This window comes from Scyliorhinus torazame, chromosome 12 (assembly GCF_047496885.1).
Source record: "Scyliorhinus torazame isolate Kashiwa2021f chromosome 12, sScyTor2.1, whole genome shotgun sequence".
In the NCBI taxonomy this organism is placed as follows: domain Eukaryota; kingdom Metazoa; phylum Chordata; class Chondrichthyes; order Carcharhiniformes; family Scyliorhinidae; genus Scyliorhinus; species Scyliorhinus torazame.
Window position 1 is genome coordinate 32,213,940 of NC_092718.1, and position 21,057 is coordinate 32,234,996.

Consider the following 21,057-nt stretch of genomic DNA (forward strand, 5'->3'; position numbering starts at 1 on the left):
CTCTTTCTACTTTCCTTCCTTTTTGTTGGTATAAACCTTTGCTGAGCACTGTGAAAAATCACTTGGAAGGTTCTCCACTGTTCCTCAACTGTTTCACTATAAAGTCTTTGCTCCCAGTCTATCTTAGCTAGTTCTTCTCTCATCCCATTGTAATCTCCTTTGTTTAAGCACAAAACACTAGTGCTTGATTCTACCTTCTCACCCTCCATCTGTATTTTAAATTCCACCATATTGTGATCGCTCCTTCCGAGAGGATCCCTAACTATGAGATCCTGAATCAATCCTGTCTCAAAACACAGGATAGATTCCATAGTGCAGCAACCACTACCCTGAAATGTGAGTGCCCTCCGATTTTCCTAGATCTGGTAGGGTACTGTCGGAAGCAAATACATGGCTTTGCCAACAAAGCAGCCCCGTTGTCTGACTCACTGAAGAAAAACGCCACCTAAAACTGGACTGCGCAGCACATAGCTGTAGTAACCGATTTAAAGCACACGCTCGCCACAACCACATGACACTCTCATGGTGCACGGGTGGCAGTCCCAAGGTGCCTGGTGCTAGGGGGAGTGCCCAGGTGCCACCATGCCCTGTCCCCAACCACCTGGGGGTCACTAATGCCTGGGAGACGTCCCAAGTGCCTTTACCACTGGTCCACCAGTATTAAATGGCGCACTGACAAGGTCTCCCAGCCGTTTGGCTCTGGGTGTCTGGAGAGTGCATATTTAAATGAGCCTAGTGGCTCGCCCCAGTTTGGGTGAGATCCAGACTGCGATGTCTCTCAAGACTCACAAGGCGTTTTGAGCATCGCAAATCCTGCGAGTGGCCTCTTGCAAGATTCAATGGCCTCGTCCCGACACCAAGTCAGGTGCAAAAAAGGCATTAAATCGTGCCTTCGATTTCTCTTTCACAATACCATGCTGGGCGGGATTCTCCATTGGCGGGATTCTCTGCTTTGCCGGCAGCGCACTCACGCCCGCGGATTTCCCAACAACGTGGGGGTAGCCACAATGGGAAACCCCATTGGCCGGCTGCTGGGACGGAGGGCACACGACCGGCGGGGGGCGGGGGGGGGGGGCCTGTCCAGAATGTGGGTCTGGCAGGATGGAGAGTCCCGCTCACCGACTCTTCCAGATTACTTTGAATCTTTCTAAGTGTCCAGCTATAACCTCCCTATTGGGTTTGGATTTGGATTTATTGTCACGCGTGCCGAGGCACAGTAAAAAGTATTGTTTTGCTGGCGTGGGAATGGGACCGGCTGCATAAATTAAATCTGGCCCGACTAGTAGACCAAATGAAGGACGATTTGCGGAGATGGGACGCTGTCACTTGCTGGGAAGGTGCAGACGGTGAAGATGACGGTCCTCCCGAGATTCCTGTATTTCAGTGTCTCCCCATCTTTATTCTGCGGTGCTTTTTTAAACGGGTCAACAAAGTGATGACTGGCTTCGTTTGGGCGGGCAAGACCCCGCGAGTAAGCTTGAGCGGAGTCGGGGAGAGGGCGGGCTGGCGCTGTCAAATTTTAGTAACTATTACTGGGCGGCGAATATAGCCATGATCAGGAAGTGGGTGGTGGGGGAGGGGTTGGCATGGGAGCATATGGAGGCGACTTCATGCAAGGGCACCAGTCTGGGGGCGTTGATAACGGTGCCTCTGCTGTTCCCACCGGCACGGTACTCCACCAGCCCCATGGTGGTGGCAGCCCTGAGAGTCTGGGGGAAATGGAGGAGACATGTGGGAGCAGAGGGAGCATCGGTCTGGTCCCCAATCTGTAATAATCACCGGTTTGTTCCGGGAAGTATGGATGGGGGGATCCGGATATGGCGGAGAGCAGGGATTGAGAGGATGGGGGATATGTTTATAGAGGGGAGCTTTCCGAGTATGGGGACGCTGGAGGATCTTGAACTAGGGGTTCACTGTTTAGAAGTGAGGGGTCACCCATTTAAGACAGAGGTGAGGAGAATTTCTTTCTCTCAGAGGCTAATGGGTCTTTGGAACTCTCTTCCCCAAAAGGCAGTGGAAGCAGAGGACGCGATTCTCTGGGCCCCCCCATGGCGTTTCTCAGCAACAGGAAGCCGTTGGCCGGAGGTGGGATTTTCCAGTCCCACAGCTGTCAATGGGATTTCCAATGACGGCGCCCGGGAAACCACGGCAGGGGCTGTGCCATTGGCGGGACTGGAAAATCCCGCTGAAGCTTGCAGCCAGAACAGCTCCCCCCCCCCCTTCGCCCCCTCCCCCCCCCCCCCCCCCAACCCCATGGCTTAGAGCTTTTGAATAATAATTTTAAGGCAGAGTCGATAGATTCTTGATAAACAAGGGGGTGAAGGGGGGAGATGCGAATGTGAAGTTGAGGGTACAATCAAATCCACCATGCCAGAACAGGTTCAAGGGGCCGAGTGGCCTACTGCTGTTCCTAATTTGTATCTTTTTATGAATGTTAACTGCTGTCCCCCCTTCGAGGCCTGACCGGGCCAGGAGTTTCCGGTTTCACTTCCTCTTTAATTCCCCCTTTGAAAGCCCGGAGATTACAAACTGACCTTTGGAACAATAGATTAAAATATGTTTTATGTTCCGAATGTAGCTTTACAGCAAGCGAATGATTCCTGTCTGGAAGCCGCAGATAGTTTGGATACTGTCATATCCATGTGAGGCTCGAACTGATTTGTTGCTAAATTGATACAATCGGAATTAAAATAGTGTATTGCAGGAAGCCACCAGCAAGAGGAAAATGAATGTTAGATTTTAATTGTTAAAATAACGGTTATATTTCCTCGCATTTCCTTTTCAATGAAAATAAACTAATTACAGCGAATCCACAGCTGCATAAGCAGATGGGATGGTGATACATTTTCAACTGATCGCATTGCATGTTGCTCTTGGAAAGATAAACAATACGCAGTAAATAGATTTGATGGAGCTCTTTCGCTGAAAACATCTGGAATAGACTTTTAATTGAAGTTGTGGAGGCAGAAAAATCCCCTGCCATATGAAAACCTGATTTATTCTGAATCAGAATAAGAAACAATTGCTTTTAAATCCTTTTAATGGAAGAAGCCATTACAATGCTTAATGGTTAGTGCACCCGCTCTTCATATTAAATATCCAACCAGGGCACTTTCATTTAGGCTGTTGCATATTTATTCATGGGAGAGAAGCAGTGCTTAAAGAGATTTTCCTATTATGATTCAAGAGGATTCTTAACCTATTTTCACATTTTAATCTATAATGACCCTGCATCTTAATACAGATTTTACTCCTTGGGAAATATACTTGCGTCAGTTGTAAGTCAGTGTTTTTTGGCACAGAACAAACATGAATGTTAAGGACTAAATATTCCTGTCAGCCACTGTAACCTGCTTTAACAATTGGTGATAGGTAGAAGTTGAAATAGAGCGGTGATTTTTTTTCTGGCACATATGTCTTTGCATTTGGAACAGCCGAAGCGTCAGACCCATCAGCATGGAGGAGGAAATGGTGGACAACCCAAGCTATAGGGATAAGTAACGGTCAGGTTGTGTCAGGAGTGAGATAACTCTGACTGGTTGTCGCGTTCACAATTCCAATGCATAACTGGAGTCCTACCCGTGGGGAGGACAAATCCTCGATGAAACAGATAGTGCAGCTAGGGTTTACTGGTATGAAACAAAGCTACAAGTTGTGACAGCGAATCCTCTTCTTTACCTATGGCTGCAGCGGGTTGCCGGACCAGGTACAAGTCCCTCCAAAATGAAGGGATATCAGTGGGAAGTACCCTTCAGTTGGTGTGTGTTGGCAACACCACAGATTCAATGGGCCAAATGGCCTAATTCTGCTCCTATATCTTATGAACTTATGAACTTATAAACTTATAAGGACACAACACTGTGCGCTTAAAGGAACATGCAACACCAAGAAAATTAAAGGGTCATCCGTGTATCCTCAATTTATTCGTCTGTATCCTGTGCCTGTGCCACATTTATAAAATGTCTCATCAAATGCTTTCATAAACATAAAGCACATCGCTTGCTTTGAAGGTTCCACACATTTCTTTCACTCTATCATGGACAGACATGTCAATATGCTGCGATTTTCAAAGGGTTTGCAACCGTACAAAATTATAAGTTACAAAATTATAAAGGTTAAATTACATTCACAAAGCCACTAACTAGCTTTTGAATCCAGCATTAATTATGTTTGCTTGTGATGGTAGATCAAAGTCTAGGTTGCAGCAACCTAGTTGTAATGAACGCTCAAACTTTCTGTAGTTATATAATTACCGACTAATTTTGAGTGTAAATAAATGGGAATACTTCTAACGTGATGGTAATATTCCTGAAATTGTGAATGATTTCTTGACCGTCATCAATTTAAATCAGTATGTTATGAAGTTTAAGAAAACTTGCCTCATTGTAACAAAGGATAGTTTTAGTTTTCCACCAGGCAGACAAAAAGTAATCAAGAAAAAATTGGGTGCTGTGTTTATGTCACTCGAAACATATTCTGCTTATCTCTCTGATATTTTGGGGTTTATTCCATTTTTCTGATCATCAACTTGAAGGATTAGAATCCCCAGCAAGATTATTAGTCAAAAGAAACTTATTAGGTAAATGTACAAGCTAGTTCCTGGAGCCAGCCCACCACGAGGAACCATTTAAAATAGCCAGCACGTAAAAGCCCAAAAAGAAGGTATAGGAAAACGGCTGTCTGTAATGGACAATTTTCAGAAATTGGCCAAACTTTGTCTCTTTCCCAGCTTTCCACATTCCTACCAACATGCCTTGAATGTGACCTAGAAGAAAGCCCCTTGGGAACCAAATGTAGACGCTACAACGAGTGACTCAGTCAACATGCTAGTTAATAGATAGCAGAAGCAATTAACCACACAATGAAATGCTTTTATCCAAGATTAACATTATTTCTCTCAACCGTTGGCTTGTCGTGAAACTATAAATAATAATTGCATGGAACTACTATGTCTGGACATGCCCTAACATTCCTTGGAAATGTTAATCCCAAAGAACTGTTCCATGGGTGGTACGGTAGCACAGTGGTTAGCACTGTTACTTCACAGCATCAGGATCCCAGGTTCAATTCCCGGCTTGCGTGGGTTTCCTCCGAGTGTTCCGGTTTCCTCCCACAAGTCCCGAAAGACATGCTGTTAGGTAATTTGGGCATTCTGAATTCTCCCTCCGTGTACCCGAACAGGTGCCAGAATATGGTGACTAGGGGCTTTTCACAGTAACTTAATTGCAATGTTAATGTTAGCCTACTTGTGATAATAAAGATTATTATTGGAGTGAAATCTGATGATCAGTGATAAGGCAGAATCTTCCCCATTGAAACACCTCTGTATTGTAATGGACTGTTCATCAATCCAGGATGTGCGATTGTTGCAATACATAAGGCGGTAAACTCAAAAGCGAGAGCGGTTTAGGGCAATCATTGTCGCGGGTGTGATTTTTGCAGTTTTAAGAAACATGCATTGAGCAATGATTTAAACCGAAGGTGAGCAGGTGACTGATGTTTGTAAAGTTCATAGAATTTACAGTATAGAAGGAGGCCTTTCGGCCCATCGAGTCTGCAACGGCTCTTGGAAAGAGCACCCTACCCAAGGTCAACACCTCCACCCTATCCCCATAACCTAGTAACCCCACCCAACACTAAGGGCAATTTTGGACACTATGGGCAATTTATCATGGCCAATCCACCTATCCTGCACATCTTTGGACTGTGGGAGTAAACCGGAGCACCCGGAGGAAACCCACACACACACGGGGAGGATGTGCAGACTCCGCACAGACAGTGACCCAAGCCGGAATCGAACCTGGGACCCTGTGAAGCAATTGTGCTATCCACAATGCTACCGTGCTGCCCAATGTTACATTAAACTGAGAAAAGAAAAATAATGAGCCTTAACCATTTCCTCTGCCCAGATATGTTTAGACCCAACCTAAACAGTTAGGATTAGAAGAGGGCGGTGTGGGATCACCTATCTATATTCCTAAGCAATAACCCAGCAATTATCTCAAATCTGGCAGGTAGCCACTAATGCATAGCATTTCTCTCTCTCCTTTTCCTCCTTTAAGACCATTTTCTCACTTCTGCAAACAACTGGCAAAGGAACCAGTGGGGAAATTAGCAAACATGTTTTTACACAAGAGAGTGGTTAAGATCTGGAATGCACTTTCTGTACGGCTGCCAGAATCAGATTCCATGGGAACTTTGTAGAAGGCAATTGAAGGATGCCTGAAGAAGATGCATGCACAGGGTTATGTCGGTGGTGGTGGAGGGGGGGTTGCGTGATTCCATGGCGCACACTTAAGCCTTACTTTCAAATTAATTGCACGGATAGGACGAGACACACAAGTTTGTGTGCAGATCCAACGTCAACGATTCTGCAGGTCTGTTAGCCGCTGGCGAAAATCCTGTTATAGCCACTAAATTGAGAGAGCGGGCCAAAATGGGATTGGCGCCAGTGACACCTTGGTTTGAGATCTTTCCCCCCTCCCCACTGGAAAAGTCCGCCCAATGAATCCAATTAATTTTAAAACTTTACTGTAAGTATAATGGCCAGCAAGAATTCCGAGAGTCAATGGCGACTATTGTGGATTGTATCTCATTGTATCTATTTTCTAAAAAATGAGAGCTTGATGGTAAAAAGTCTCATATAAAATTTGGTCATGAATCGCTGAACTCCAATGTATTGCAAGAAGACAACAATCAGGTGTATTTGATTTAGGAGATATTCCAGTAACAGGAAAAACGTTTATACTTTGTTAGTAGCAAACTCATAATAGTATAAGCGTATTTAAAATGCTTCAAATGAAATTTGAACACAGCATCAGAGTCAAAGTTTCACTCCTTCATATACAGCCCACACCATTAACAGGGGTTTAAAATTTCACCTGAGCACTTCCAGTTTTGAAAGGAAAGGAATGCATTTTGGAAGGTCTAATGCAGGTAGGGAATATACAGTGAATGGTAGAACCCTCAAGAGTATTGAAAGTCAAAGAGATCTAGGAGTACAGGTCCACAGGTCATTGAAAGGGGCAACACAGGTGGAGAAGGTAGTCAAGAAGGCATACGGCATGCTTGCCTTCATTGGCTGGGGCATTGAGTATAAGAATTGGCAAGTCATGTTGCAGCTGTATAGAACCTTAGTTAGGCCACACTTGGAGTATAGTGTTCAATCCTGGTCGCCACACTACCAGAAGGATGTGGAGGCTTTAGAGAGGGTGCAGAAGAGATTTACCAGAATGTTGCCTGGTATGGAGGGCATTAGCTATGAGGAGCGATTGAATAAACTCGGTTTGTTCTCACTGGAACGAAGGAGGTTGAGGGGAGACCTGATAGAGGTATACAAAATTATGAGGGGCATAGACAGAGTGGATAGTCAGAGGCTTTTCCCCAGGGTAGAGGGGTCAATTACTAGGGGGCATAGGTTTAAGGTGAGAGGGACAAGGTTTAGAGTAGATGTACGAGGCAAGTTTTTTACGCAGAGGATAGTGGGTGCCTGGAACTCGCTACCGGAGGAGGTAGTGGAAGCAGGGACGATAGGGACATTTAAGGGGCATCTTGACAAATATATGAATAGGATGGGAATAGAAGGATACGGACCCAGGACGTGTAGAAGATTGTAGTTTAGTCGGACAGCATGGTCGGCACGGGCTTGGAGGGCCGAAGGGCCTGTTCCTGTGCTGTACATTTCTTTGTTCTTTGTTTGTTTGAATGAAGAATAACATGGCAGGGGGAAAACATCCATTCAGTTTGGTGGCTTGTTCTCCAATTTCCAAGTCATAATGGACACATAAATCAGTCTCACATTGTGCCACCAATCATCTTGTCCAATCATCCATCATGTCTTGTCCAATCACCAATCATGTCTTGCCTCGTCTTGGCACCAATCATGTCTTGTCCAATCACCAATCATGTCTTGTCCAATCATCCATCATGTCTTGTCCAATCACCAATCATGTCTTGTCTTGTCACCAATCATGTCTTGTCCAATCACCAATCATGTCTTGTCCAATCATCCATCATTGTGGGTGGCATGGTGGCACAGCGGTTAGCACTGCTGCCTCACAATGCCAGGGACCTGGGTTCAATTCCAGCCTTGGGTCACTGTGGAGTTTGCATCTTTTCCCCTTATCTGCATGGGTTTCCTTCGTGTGCTCTGGTTTCCTCCCACAGTCCAAAGATGCATTGGTTAGGTGGATTGGCCGTGCTAAATTGCCCCTTAGTATCCAGGGATGTGCAGGTTAGGTTACAGACATATACAGGGACAGGGTGGGGGCGTGGGCCTGGGTAGGGTGCTCTTTTGAAAGGTCGGTGCAGACTCCTTCTGCACTGTAGGAATTTTATTTTGATGAAAGGCTATACTTGCCCAATAATGTTCAACAACAATGAATCAGACAGTTACAAGTTTATTGAAATTACCAGCATGAGAAACCATAAACAAATGCCTTCATCAGATATTTTTCATCTGAACGTTTTGTGAAAATAGAAGGAAATGGCCGTGAGAAATTTTCCAAACATTTTACACTTACCCAGAATACAAACTCAAGGCTGCAATATGCTTTGCTATCCCATATCATTAGAAGCAAGATGAATTGGTGTTGTCTAAGCGCAAATATCAAGAATGCAAGCATTAGAAATAATACTTTGGTGCACTGCTCAACAGTAAGAGTATCAACGGTGCTTCATTCACTAAATATGCCAGGTGACACTTTAACAATCTGGTTTATATCTTGCAAGGTGGCAAGCAGGCCTTCTACAATGCCAAGGTACTTAAGATGCTGCTGAATGTCGAGCTGCCAAAACCACATATGTTCCTCTGCTTCTCTATAAATAGCACTCACTTTATGGTTTAAATTAAATGCACAGCTGCATTCTGATACAGAGCAGCAGACTTCAAAGGAGTTATTTCAGTATGGAGAATACAGAGAAGTAACAATCAGAATCGAAAACAGCCAGGACTTTGGCTGAGGTCTTGGCAGAGTCAATCAAACGTTAGGGCCACCAGTTACAAATCTGAGGACACCTCAAGAAACTTCAATCCAACATCTTCAAGCTCTGTCTTGGACTTGTTTTTTTCCCTCCTTCTCTTAACATGGGATTTTAATCAATTCGCACTCGGCATGTTTGACATATGACATTAATTGGATTGGATGCATACTAAATCAACCAAGGGCAAGTGGAAACGTTGAACATTCCATCTTCTAGGCAGAAACAACGCTTAGCGCTAAATAATTGTTGATCCTAAAATGGGTTCAAATGAAGATGGTTACCTCAGTCCATTCTGTTTTAACTTTCTACCATTTCACCGTGCCGGTATTTAATTCATTTTTCGAAACACTCTCGAAGCATGCCTTGCTGCAGTTTCTGGCACGTAGGTCGCATGATAAAGTTGTTTTCTCTTTCCAGCATTTCAATTCAGCATCTTTTTCATCGACCATTTTATCATATTAGTTCTTGTTCCAATCTATTAGTGCGACCATTCCACCAATCTTGTTCTGGCACCTCATTCCGGGTTCTTTCTCCATCGGAATTGCTTATTCTGCTGTCAGTTTCAATACTTCTCCCTCTCTGGTTAATTTTTCATTGTCAAGCTTCCCTCTTTCAAGCTCTTATTCGCCTGATCCAATTCTTCACTGGACTTCCTCTTACTTTCTAGTTATTTGTTCGTGAAGTTCAGCATGTTCTCTATTGTCTCAATAAGTTCTCCTTCTTTCGAACTTCATTTTGTATTTTTTTTGACTTTTTTCTCCATGTTTGCTGTCAGCCATGTCATTTGTTTTAATCTCTTCGCTGGAGCTTTTATTTTGTTCGCAGATTCCTCTTTATTTCAATAATGTCTAGTTTTCTTTTTAGGTCTTTAAATTCTGTGTTTCTTCTGAGAGTGTATACATTTCACAAATGGAACCTTTATTTCCACTTGTCTTAACTTCAGCCAAACCCTTTTTCCCTCACTGTTGGGCAGTTCAGTCTCTGGTGAAGTGTTGACTTGTTTCCATTCTGCAATTCTCTCGTTGCTCTTCATTTGGACATTTGGTGTCCTCCCTCTGCTGGTCATTTCTTGCCTGTTTTTAGTGCCTTTCGCTGCCTTCCTTCTGGGGTTTTCCATTTCCCTTTCTAAAGTCATTTATTTCCTCCTTTCCGAGGTCTGCATTGCCACCTCTGAGATCTTCATTGCCTCCCCTGAGATCTTCATTGCCTCCTCTGACATCAACTATTGCCTACTTTCCAAGGTATTCATTGCCTCCTCTAAAGTCTTCATTGCTTCCTCTGAGGTCTTCATTACTTCCCTTCTGAGGTCTTCTTTGCTACCTTTCTGAGGTCATCATTGCCTCCTCTGAGGTCTTCATCACCTCCTCTGATGTCTTCATCACCTCCTCTGAGGTCTTCATCACCTCCTCTGAGGTCATCATCACCGCCTCTGAGGTCTTCATTACCTCTTTTCCGAGGTTTCAATTGCCTCCTCTGAGGTCTTCATTGCCTCCTCTGAGGTCTTCATTGCCTCCTCTGAGGTCTTCATTACTTCCCTTCTGAGGATTTCTTTGCCACCTTCCTGAGGTCTTCATCGCCTCCTCTGAGGTCTTCATTGCCTCCTCTGAGGTCTTCATTGCCTCCTCTGAGGTCTTCAGCACCTCGTTGAGGTCTTCATCGCCGTCTCTGAGGTCTTCAGTGCCTCCTCTGAAGTCTTCATCGCCTCCTCTGAGGTCTTCCGTTGCCTCTTCTTTGAGTTTCTGCTGCTTATGGACCTTTTGTGTTCAGTTGGTGGCTGAAATTGTTTCCCGCTTCGCAGCTGTTTCAGCAGTTTTGGCACCACAGCTGGCTCAAGGTTGCTGCCCTAACTGGCACCATTTTGAGCGCTGTGCACCTTTCTCAGTGCTTTCAATGGCCAGCGCTATCTCCATTGTTCATTCAAAAGTTATATCGATCTCTGCAAGCAATCGGTCTTGAATAACGTCGTTATTCCAGGCACAGATTAAGCTATCCCGTAACATGTCATTCAGGGTGGAGCAAAATCACAATACTTAGATAATGGCTTCAGTTTAGCTATGTAAATCACAATCAAATTGCCTTGGGCTCTCATAGTCGAATTAAATTAGAATTTCTGGAGTATAACAGATGGTTGAGGCTGCAATTGAGCCTCCACTAATCCATGAGATCAATAAATGATTTGGCGTTGTGCGCGCACAGTATTACTGTGAATAATGTTTGAGCTCCACAATCTCTCGGTATTTCACCTCCTCCCCTATTTTGTTTGCTTGAAAATATTACCCGAGGCTCTCCAGCCCTCAGTGGAGGAGTCAGATTGAGCTATTCACCCAAAGAGATTCTGGTGAGTATATTTTTCTTTTTCTCAGGCTTCAATTAAAATGTAAATGGTCAGAGGTAGTGTCGGGATCATTTATCCTCATCGCCAGATGTCATGATGCAATTTCAGAGACTTCATTAGTGAACAACAAATGATTCATTTACAAGGACCCACAAGCGCAGCAGAATGTCTGCAGCTAGTTCTGGAATGCCTTGTCCTAAGAGAACTCCTCCCCCTGGGATGATTTCCCACTCTGCATCCTGATTGGTCACTCGGGCTTTACTCTACTGTGTTGCACGGAAAGGGAAAATTACCACAGTATTTCATAAAACAATCCACTCGCCTGTTCTCGTTCTTCGTTCTTCTAACCTTCCACAGTGTCCATGTCCCAAAATCAAAAACTCCATTTCAAAGGAGCCATGGTGGTTTCTTTAACAAATGTACCACAGTCTGGCACAAGGTATTGTTTATTCCCCCACAAAACATTGGCCACAGGAGGAGACCGAGTAATTCTCCACAGTGAGGGTAAACATATTTGTCTAACTTGCCATTGAATGCAAAATAGTTATCATCATAAGAGCAGACTTTACAGAAAATCTGGCCAGGATTCTCCGAGCCCGCGCCGGGTCGGAGAATCGCCGGGGTGGGGGGGGGACGGGAGAATCCCACCACGCCGCTCCGACCCCGGGCCGCCGATTCTCACCACGGCACCGGTCAGGGGCTGTTGAAAGCGGCCCCCGCAGCGATTCTCCGTGCTCGACGGGCCGAGTGCCCGCCGAGTTCCACCGAGTTCTGCCGCCGTGGTTTACATATGGTCCCACACGGCGGGACCTCGGCATTCTGGCTGCGGGGGCCGTCCTGTTGGGGGGGGGGGGGGCGGGGGATCCGACTCCGGGGGGGTGCTTCCACGGTGGCCAGGCCCGCGATCGGGGGCTACTGATCGGCGGGTACGCTCATTCCGGGGGGGGGGGGGGCCTATGTTCCTCCACGCCGGGCCCCTGTAAGGTGCCGCCATGTTGCGCAGGGGCCGGCGCGGAGAAGGCAACCACGCGCAAGCGCCAGCGCAGAGACGGCTGTCGCGCGCACGCGCGGACCCCCGCAGGCCGTCGCCGCATGCGTGACCTGCGCCGGCCGTGCAGGGTTACCTTTCGGCGCCGGAGCAGCGCACCGCACTCAGCTGATGTTCCAGCCCCTGAAGAAGAGGAGAATTACTGGGCCTGGAGGCCGTTGACGCCGGCATTGCTCGCGCTGGTTTTGAAGCCGTCGTCAACACTTGGCCGCGATATCGCAGAATCCCGGCCTGTATCTTTATCAAGTAGGCTTTATTCATTTAAAAGCTCAAGTGCCCAATGTTAAATATGTGCGGAACTGTTACTTTAGTCACTGCTAAACTTGTCTCTTCTCCTTCTCTCCTGTAAATGTAGGGCTGGAGTTTCACCCCCATATGATGTTAGTATGGAGGAGGGCAATGCAAATATTTACAGGCCAGCCGACGTGCCGGTCAACTGGCACCATCTCACTCCAGAGGTATTTTCCCCTGAGGTGAGATTGGGGGAGTAAAAAGGCTATCCATCCGCAAGTAGAAGATAGTCAATTAAGATAAGGGGCTGGATTCTCCGCCCCGCCATGCCACATTTCAGGTTCGCCCCGCCGGCGGAATGCTCCGTTACGCCGGCTGGTCAATGGGGTTTCCCATTGTGGGGCCACCCCACGCCGTCGGGAAACCCCCGGGCTGCCGGCAAAACAGAGCATCCCGCCGGCGGAGAATCCAGCCCAAGTTTATCGGTTACTGACAGACACAAACTGGAATTTTCCAATCCGCTCAAGGGCCTCCGGGGCTCCGGCAATTATGCAATCTGCCTGGAGGTGTTCTCCCTGCAACAAAGAAGGGGGCTAGCATTCAAGCGGGCCTTGAGGTACTCACTGCCTCCCTGGCCACACAGTGGAGGCCAGACCCCCATTTAATCCCAACATCAGGGTCCTGACCAAGATTCCAAAATCCATCTCATGGTGTATGTTCCTTCGCACGATGGTGCACAATGCACTCGTCCCAATATCTTTTGATCACATTTTTAAACTCTCGCGATCTTCCCTTCCTTCTACACACTATAGGCATTCAACACTAACTTTTCTCCCTAACCGTCATCTCCCTGTTTGACTTTAGTCTTTGTGCAATTGATCGTGCATCACAGTGGTAATATAAGCTTACTTGTGACACTGATAAAGATTATTATTATTATTAAATGTACCTCACCATTAGCCTGTGCTAACAGCACAGGGAAAAATGATTACAAAAGTAGAGATGTTCACTGGTGAGCGAATTTACACTTTTGAAAATAGGTATTGCCCATTTTTCATTGCAATCAATCTGTCGACAATAATGACCACATACATTCAGCATGTTAAAGTCTAATACTATTCCTGTTTATCGGTTGTGGGAATATGAACCTGTCATTATTTTAGAAGTTAAAAAACACCAAGAAAAGGATGCACCCATCAAAAACAGTAGCACAGTGGTTAGCATGGTTGCTTCACTGCCCCAGGGGCCCAGGTTCAATTCCCGGCTTGGGTCACTGTCTGTGCAGAGTCGGCACGTTCTTCCCGTGTCTGCGTGGGTTTCCTCTGGCTGCTCCGGAAATGCTCAGAAGGCCCTTCAGGATCTGAGAAAGCAGGGCAATCCTTTGGATCAAGACTCACTGGAAGTGACATTTGTCTGGATAGTGGCATAAACAGGATGGCATCAAATTGGTCGCCCTTCATCTGCAGCACCTGGTATTTAATTTCCTTCACTGCAATGGAGTGGAATATCATCGTCAAGTGTAAGGAGCAGATCAATCTCATATTGCCCATTCTACATCACTCCCTAAATCACCTCCTGAATGTGATTCTTATCTGTTATATCCTAAATCACTCCCTAAATCACTGTTCTACCTCATTACATTGAATGGTCTTTTCCCAAAACGGTATCCAGACTTCTTTCTTTTCATCTGGCTCACTTCCAGCTTTTCAATTTTGTATTTCAGCCATTGTTATTGGATTTTAGGATATAACAGATAAGAATCACTCGGGACACATTCAGGAAGTGGATTACAATCGTGCACTCACAGCCCATAGCCACCTTGTGCAGTATTACCTCTGTATCCCAGCTTCCTTGCATCCCACTCCCCTAAGGGAGCAGATGAGGACGTCCCTTATCGCCCCTTCATGGCTGCTGTGAAACTGGTATCTACAGGATACAAGCAGAAGGGACTACTGTAGCCACCTAAAATGGCTGATTCCCGAGTAAAATGGTCAAACCCCGATCTAAAATGGCGAACGAAAGAGGCTGATGGGAAAATCAGCCAACAGGACTCAAACGGACGGCTGCAGGCAAAACCGTGTATTCGGCTCTGAGGAAATCGGCCCAGACCGATACCTGCAAACATTAACAGCACAGCAACCCAGCCATCTGCATACTAAGCAGCCATCCCCGGGAACAATTGCTACACATTAGCAACATAAAGCCGATCCAGACTTTTCGGCGCCAGCAGTGGCTGAGACAAAGAAAGGTAAACGACCACCCCTCGATCAAGAAATCGCCCCATTATTGGAGCATATCGAACTCAGTGATTGGGACCATGTCCAATCACTTGGAACCAGAGTCAAGGTCCGCCCCGAGAGGCGGGAAGCCCCGAGGGACTATAAAAATAGGGGCCAAGTTCAGATCGACCCTTCTTCTCCTACTCGCAACCTTCGCGACCCTTCGATGAAGAAACAAGTAAGTGTTACTCCAGCGATCGCTACCAGATAAGTGTTCCAGACTATCGACTCGTACCCGCCTTTTTGAATCCCGCAGGCCAGACCCACTTCGATAGACCATTCATTTCCCTGACCTGGTGGGCCATCACCAAAGTTAGGTATTGGCCTTTAGTGGTAGGTAATAGTCTAGGAGTAGGATTATTGTATAAGTATTTATTGCTGTAGGTAATAAATGATCGTTGATTTCATAGAACATAGAACATAGAACATAGAACAATACAGCGCAGTACAGGCCCTTCGGCCCACGATGTTGCACCGAAACAAAAGCCATCTAACCTACACTATGCCATTATCATCCATATGTTTATCCAATAAACTTTTAAATGCCCTCAATGTTGGCGAGTTCACTACTGTAGCAGGTAGGGCATTCCACGGCCTCACTACTCTTTGCGTAAAGAACCTACCTCTGACCTCTGTCCTATATCTATTACCCCTCAGTTTAAAGTTATGTCCCCTCGTGCCAGCCATATCCATCCGCGGGAGAAGGCTCTCACTGTCCACCCTATCCAACCCCCTGATCATTTTGTTCACTTTTACTAAGCGGTGTGCTGCATTATTAACCATTACTTGAGCTTGAACCACGTGGCCATATCAGAAAGATACCTGGCGACTCGTGAGCAACGGTGACAGAATTAGAGCTAATAAAACTAAGGCTAATAAGAGCAACACTACAAACAAAATATTCCGGTTTGTGGACAAGGTACTACTACCATAAGGGGCCACCTCATTCACCAATGTCCTCCAGGCATCAAAGAATTCAGCCAAATCTCCAGTTACAAACCTAGCCCGGCTGAAATAGAAGACATGTGCCACAGAAAGTCCCCAACAAACTATGGGAATCCTGCCTCCTTGCAAAGTCAGGGGTCAGCTTTAGATAGCTGTGTGTGCCTACCTGGATGAAAAGAACTTCCCAAAGGCGGGTGATCTTCACTAAATCAACCTACCAGATGGAATAGCCAGCATTTACCATTCCTGGATTGGTCAAACATAATAAAGGTAAACAGGGCCCCACGCCTCTTCTATTTCAAAAACTGACTGTCAAGATACCAGTGCAACCATTCCACTACCTAGACAGCCTTTTCTCGCAGTTCTTCACATCTTTGGGGAAGGGGGGGGGGGTTGCTGGGAAATGCATTCCATCTGCAAGCACCATGCAATCATTGGCTTAACTAACTCCATAAAATATATATATAAAGATAACTCCCATATCACACATATGTAAATATATGCTTAAATAATGGTTTGGGTGCATAATATATACATGAATGTACAAACGTATGTCCAAAGCCTTCATAAGTAATATATGAGGAGTTACTCTCGCAAGAATCCACCAAGAAAGACTTAAGAGTTACAGCATTAAAGAAATTCTGACTAAAAAATCTAACTGTTATTATTGCTAGTCCTCGTGTGAAGGATGAAATAATATTCCTGGAGGAATGCAGGTCAGTTAATCTGTCAACGAGCTGCTGACTTCAGCGATGCTCACCCAGCTATTATGCAAGGGAACATGTTTGTTTGATTTTTTTCTGCTCTCTTGTACAGGCAGGCTTGTCTGTTGGTCGAATTCATGCCTGTAATTCAGCAGGTGGCACTCGCAAATTCCACTCCAGAAATCGAACAAGTAACTGAGATTGGCACTCCAGTGCAGTGATGAGAGGGCACTGAGTGTTGGTGGAGGGGCAGAAGAATGGATTCCAAACTCCTCTTGGACCCTCTCAGACTGTAAGAGCAGCCCTGGAGTGTGTTCCTACCTGTCAACCTCACTTCCCCTGCCACCTCCCCCACAGCTCTTGGGCCAGAGAACATGCGTACCCCTTTGCAAACAGATGCTTTCCATTAAGTTCCTGCCTTCGGAGGACTTATATGTTCCTTAAAAATCATAAATTTCCACAAACGGCGATTGCCTCATGGAACAATCAAAAGTTGTCTAAGCCTAAGCAATAAAAAAAAACATGGAATATATTTTGTTACCATCCTTTTAACTTACTTTAGAATCAAAATAGAGAGTGAGAAGTCTTGCTTTGATTGGCATCAAAATTAATCAGAAGGAATCCGACACGTCAAATTCATCTTACACCTCAGGTTTCAGTCACTTGCATTCTACATGTCAGGTGCTGTTAATCACAGGTCCTGTACAGTTCTGAGATAAAACTACTTCAACAGCTTTTGAATAAAGCAAAGAAACTTGCAAAATTTTACAGAATGCAGAGACAACATTTACTTGCCGGACACGAGTCCAGAATCTGAAGCCTGAATCATTTCTGACTCCTGACACTGCACTCTGTCTGTGTGTCGCTCATGCGATGCAATCTTCAAATGTTAATGCCCTAATTGGGCCAGAGGTGAACTTGGTGTCCAATCAGTGGTGCCAAGTGTCGTGTTGGCACATATACAAACGATATACAAACGAACCAACACGGTTGTAGATGGTACAACTCTGTTTTATTATTCGGTATAATAACAACTGTTAACTTCTGGCTGTGGTTCGTACTTCACCAGTTAACCTGTCGACCCAGCCCTAGCACTATCTTAGAGAGGCACTCAGCACATGGTATATGTCAGAGTGGCACGCTGTGAGCTCTGTGCTCTGAGCTATCTCCTGGTGGAATGAATGGGAACTGTGGTGTTCCCTGTTTTATAGTGCGTGTGCTCTCACTGGTGATTGGCTGTGATGTTGCGTGTGTGTTGATTGGTCCGTCGACCTGTCCATCAGTGTGTGTGTGATTGCACCATGATATGTTAATATGGATATCATGACACCAAAAACTGCAAAGAGGCAGGAGCTGCCTGCTGGAGCAGGAACATCAAAGGTAGGCGGCAGCCATGATGGGTGGTAATGACGTCCTTTCTTCACTACAACACTGTTTCCCCTCTCCCAGTCACCCACACCCTCTCGCCCATAACCACTGACCACCACGGTATAACGTTCAACCTCCCCACCATCATCCTCCCCCATCACCTTCGTAAATCTTCAAATTAACATTGAGGTCCACTTCCTCCATGGGAATCCCATCGCCATTACTGTAGATTTGTCCGCCCTCATCCTGCCCAATCCCCAAATCAGAATCCATCTCCCTATCCCCAACAACAACCCTCGTCATCCCTTCACAAGGCAGTTGCAGCCTCATCCCCTCAGCCTACCATCTCCCATTGCCCCCTGTAACCCTCACCAACCCTCTCCGACCACAATTACCCTCAGTTTACACCTCAGAAGTCCAGATTCCACCAACCGCTCCCTGTACACCTTCACACCTCAACACACTTCCATGCCACTTGAGACTTCAACAGCGCCCATGCCCATCCAGAACTCTACACCCTCATGTGTAGGCCTAAGGTCTGAAGCCATTAAATTTTGAAATTTTGTATTGTGCATTTTATTTCTGCTCTGCTTTGATTTTAAGACTATCGTGAATATATTAAAGCAATTTTCTATTTTCTTACTTGGTAGTCATTGATCTTAACCCAGTTATGACTGCGCTTTGATTAATTAATCAATAATGATCAGTAGTGTTTTTCTAGACCTTGGGTGGAATTGTTCCTGTATTTGACAAAGGGTGATATCGGATGGGAGAAGAAGCATTGAAGTCATCAGCACCAATGGCAGCTTCCTCTACCATATCGTTGGGAACTTTTTTTTTAAATCGCAAGGGGTGGGTCCCATGACATCACACTGGCAGGGCGGGCAACTTTGTTTTTTAAAGATCGGGGCGCCAATCTTTTAGACATCCCCAGTGCACAAAAGCTCATATGGAAGCCGCACCCCCAGTGCAACCTGCCCTCTGGTCATCTCTTCCCTCTTTGAACTAGTCAGGATTGTAGCTACTCCCTCATTCTTTGACATCCAATTGAGATAAAGGGAATATGATCTGTTTAGAAGAATGGGAGAAAGTCCTGAGCACCCTGCTGCACCAGCGGGGATCTTACTATTTTCCAGTCTCCGACACCAAATTTAGCCCGTCCAACCGGAATGGAGCATACGAGGGGTTAAAATCATGGCAGTGTCCTCATCTCTAAGTTTGCACTGCTCTAGCACCCAGTGCCATTTTCACTCCTGGGATTGGGAAGTGTATGATAGTCTTAAAACAAGATTGGATAAAACCATTTGGACTGGAATGCAAATTGAATTTCAAGTGAATGATCTCATCCGGAGCACACCTGGGGAATCTGTCATTCTGGACTCAGGACCAGAAGACACCCAAGTTATTTTTTAAAAGTTTCCTTCCAGGCAATCCTTGATGTTCCTCAATGTACCTCTGGGCTTCCCTCATCACTGACCTCCCTTCTTTTATAGGCAACAGTGGTCAGCTATGACTTCGCACACCTGTGCTCACAATGGGGGGGTCGAGGCTTTGAGTTCAAGGATTGAGAGTTCATTGAGTGCTGGGAAACCTCAACACACTGCTCCACCAGGATATTGGGAGGGATTTGCATACTCGATCAGAGAAGGGTCAAGCAGGCCTCAGCGCCACCATCTGGCAGCATGAAGCTATAGAGCAGCAAACAATTTAAATGAGGACAAACTCTGCCATTGCGTTCTCTGAGGGCCCCTGGGACCATTGGTACATTGCACTGGGGGGAACGAGCAAAGGACCACCAAACAGATACGAATATTCTCAGGTGAGGAGAGGTTTATATCTCGGACAAGTTATGAGCCCTTTATTCACAATGCAGAGAATCAGGAAAGGTTCCAATGAAGGCCCTCACGTGAGATTAATACCGATAAGTGGTACTAATTGATCACTTTGTATTAACCCCTTGGTCAGTGTCAAACTTCCCGAGAACAAGAAGTGAGTCAGGAGCTATTGGGCGACTTGACCTGCCTCATATGCTGATTACAATTGTTCCGCTCACAGGTACACCCATAAGAAGCAACAGCTCAACAACCACCCCCATCCCCCCCCCCTCCCCCCCAAAAAAATAAATCTCATCTCTTGACAAAACGACTATTGTCAAAGAGTCTCCTCTAAAAGGTTTAAGCACACCCTGTGCATGACCTGGTTTCAGGGGTAATTATTTGCCTGCGCCATTGCCAAGCCCTTTATCCACCAGTGACTCGTTAGTCATCATGGGAAGATATAGGAACTTTGGAGGCTCATGTTGACTCGTGTCTATTTCTCATGTGTGCTGCAGAGGGAAGACCATCAAGAAGATAGATGCTACATCGATTGCAGCCACCATTATTGCATGCAGTCAGGAGAGAAGGAGAAGACGACAACAGCAGGACCAGGCACACCAAAGGTGGGGTATTCACCATCTTGAGCAAGGGACAGCAGGGCCCCATCCACATGCCAAAGTTGAGGTTCCCGGAAACATCAAGACAGTATCACCAAAGCCTTCGCATATGCCGCATTCTTCATGATTTGTTGCCACAAGGACTAGGAGGACATTGACTGCCAGTGGTTCTGAAAGTCATCGCAACCCTGAACTTCTACACGAGTGGCTCTTTCTAGAGTTCAACTGAGGACCACTGTGGGATCTCTCAGGCTTCCATGCGTAAGTGCATCCAGGAGGTAATCAGATGCTGTCTGAGCCAAGGCCCACAATAATGTACACTTTGCTTGAGATCAAGCAAGCCAGGATGCCAGGGCAGTAGGCTTCGCTGCTATTTCTGTCTTCCCACAGGTTCAGAGTGTCATCGACTGCACTAATGTGGCTCTACGATCGCCCTGGCAGCAAGCACTCCAATGCATCAATACGAGGTGGTACCACTTGCTAAATGTGCAGCTGGTGTACTAGCACAACAAGCAAATCCTGCAGGTTTGCGTGAGGTTTACCGGATTCACCCGTGATTCCTATATCTTAAGCAGATTTCAAATCCTGGACATCTTCAAGGGACAACATAGCATCCAAGGTTGGCTCCTCGGGGACACAAAGTGTGTGGCTGATAAAGCCCATCCAGAAACCACAAACTGCATCCGAAAGAAGGTATAACAATGTTCATGCCGCTAACCAAATAATGGTGG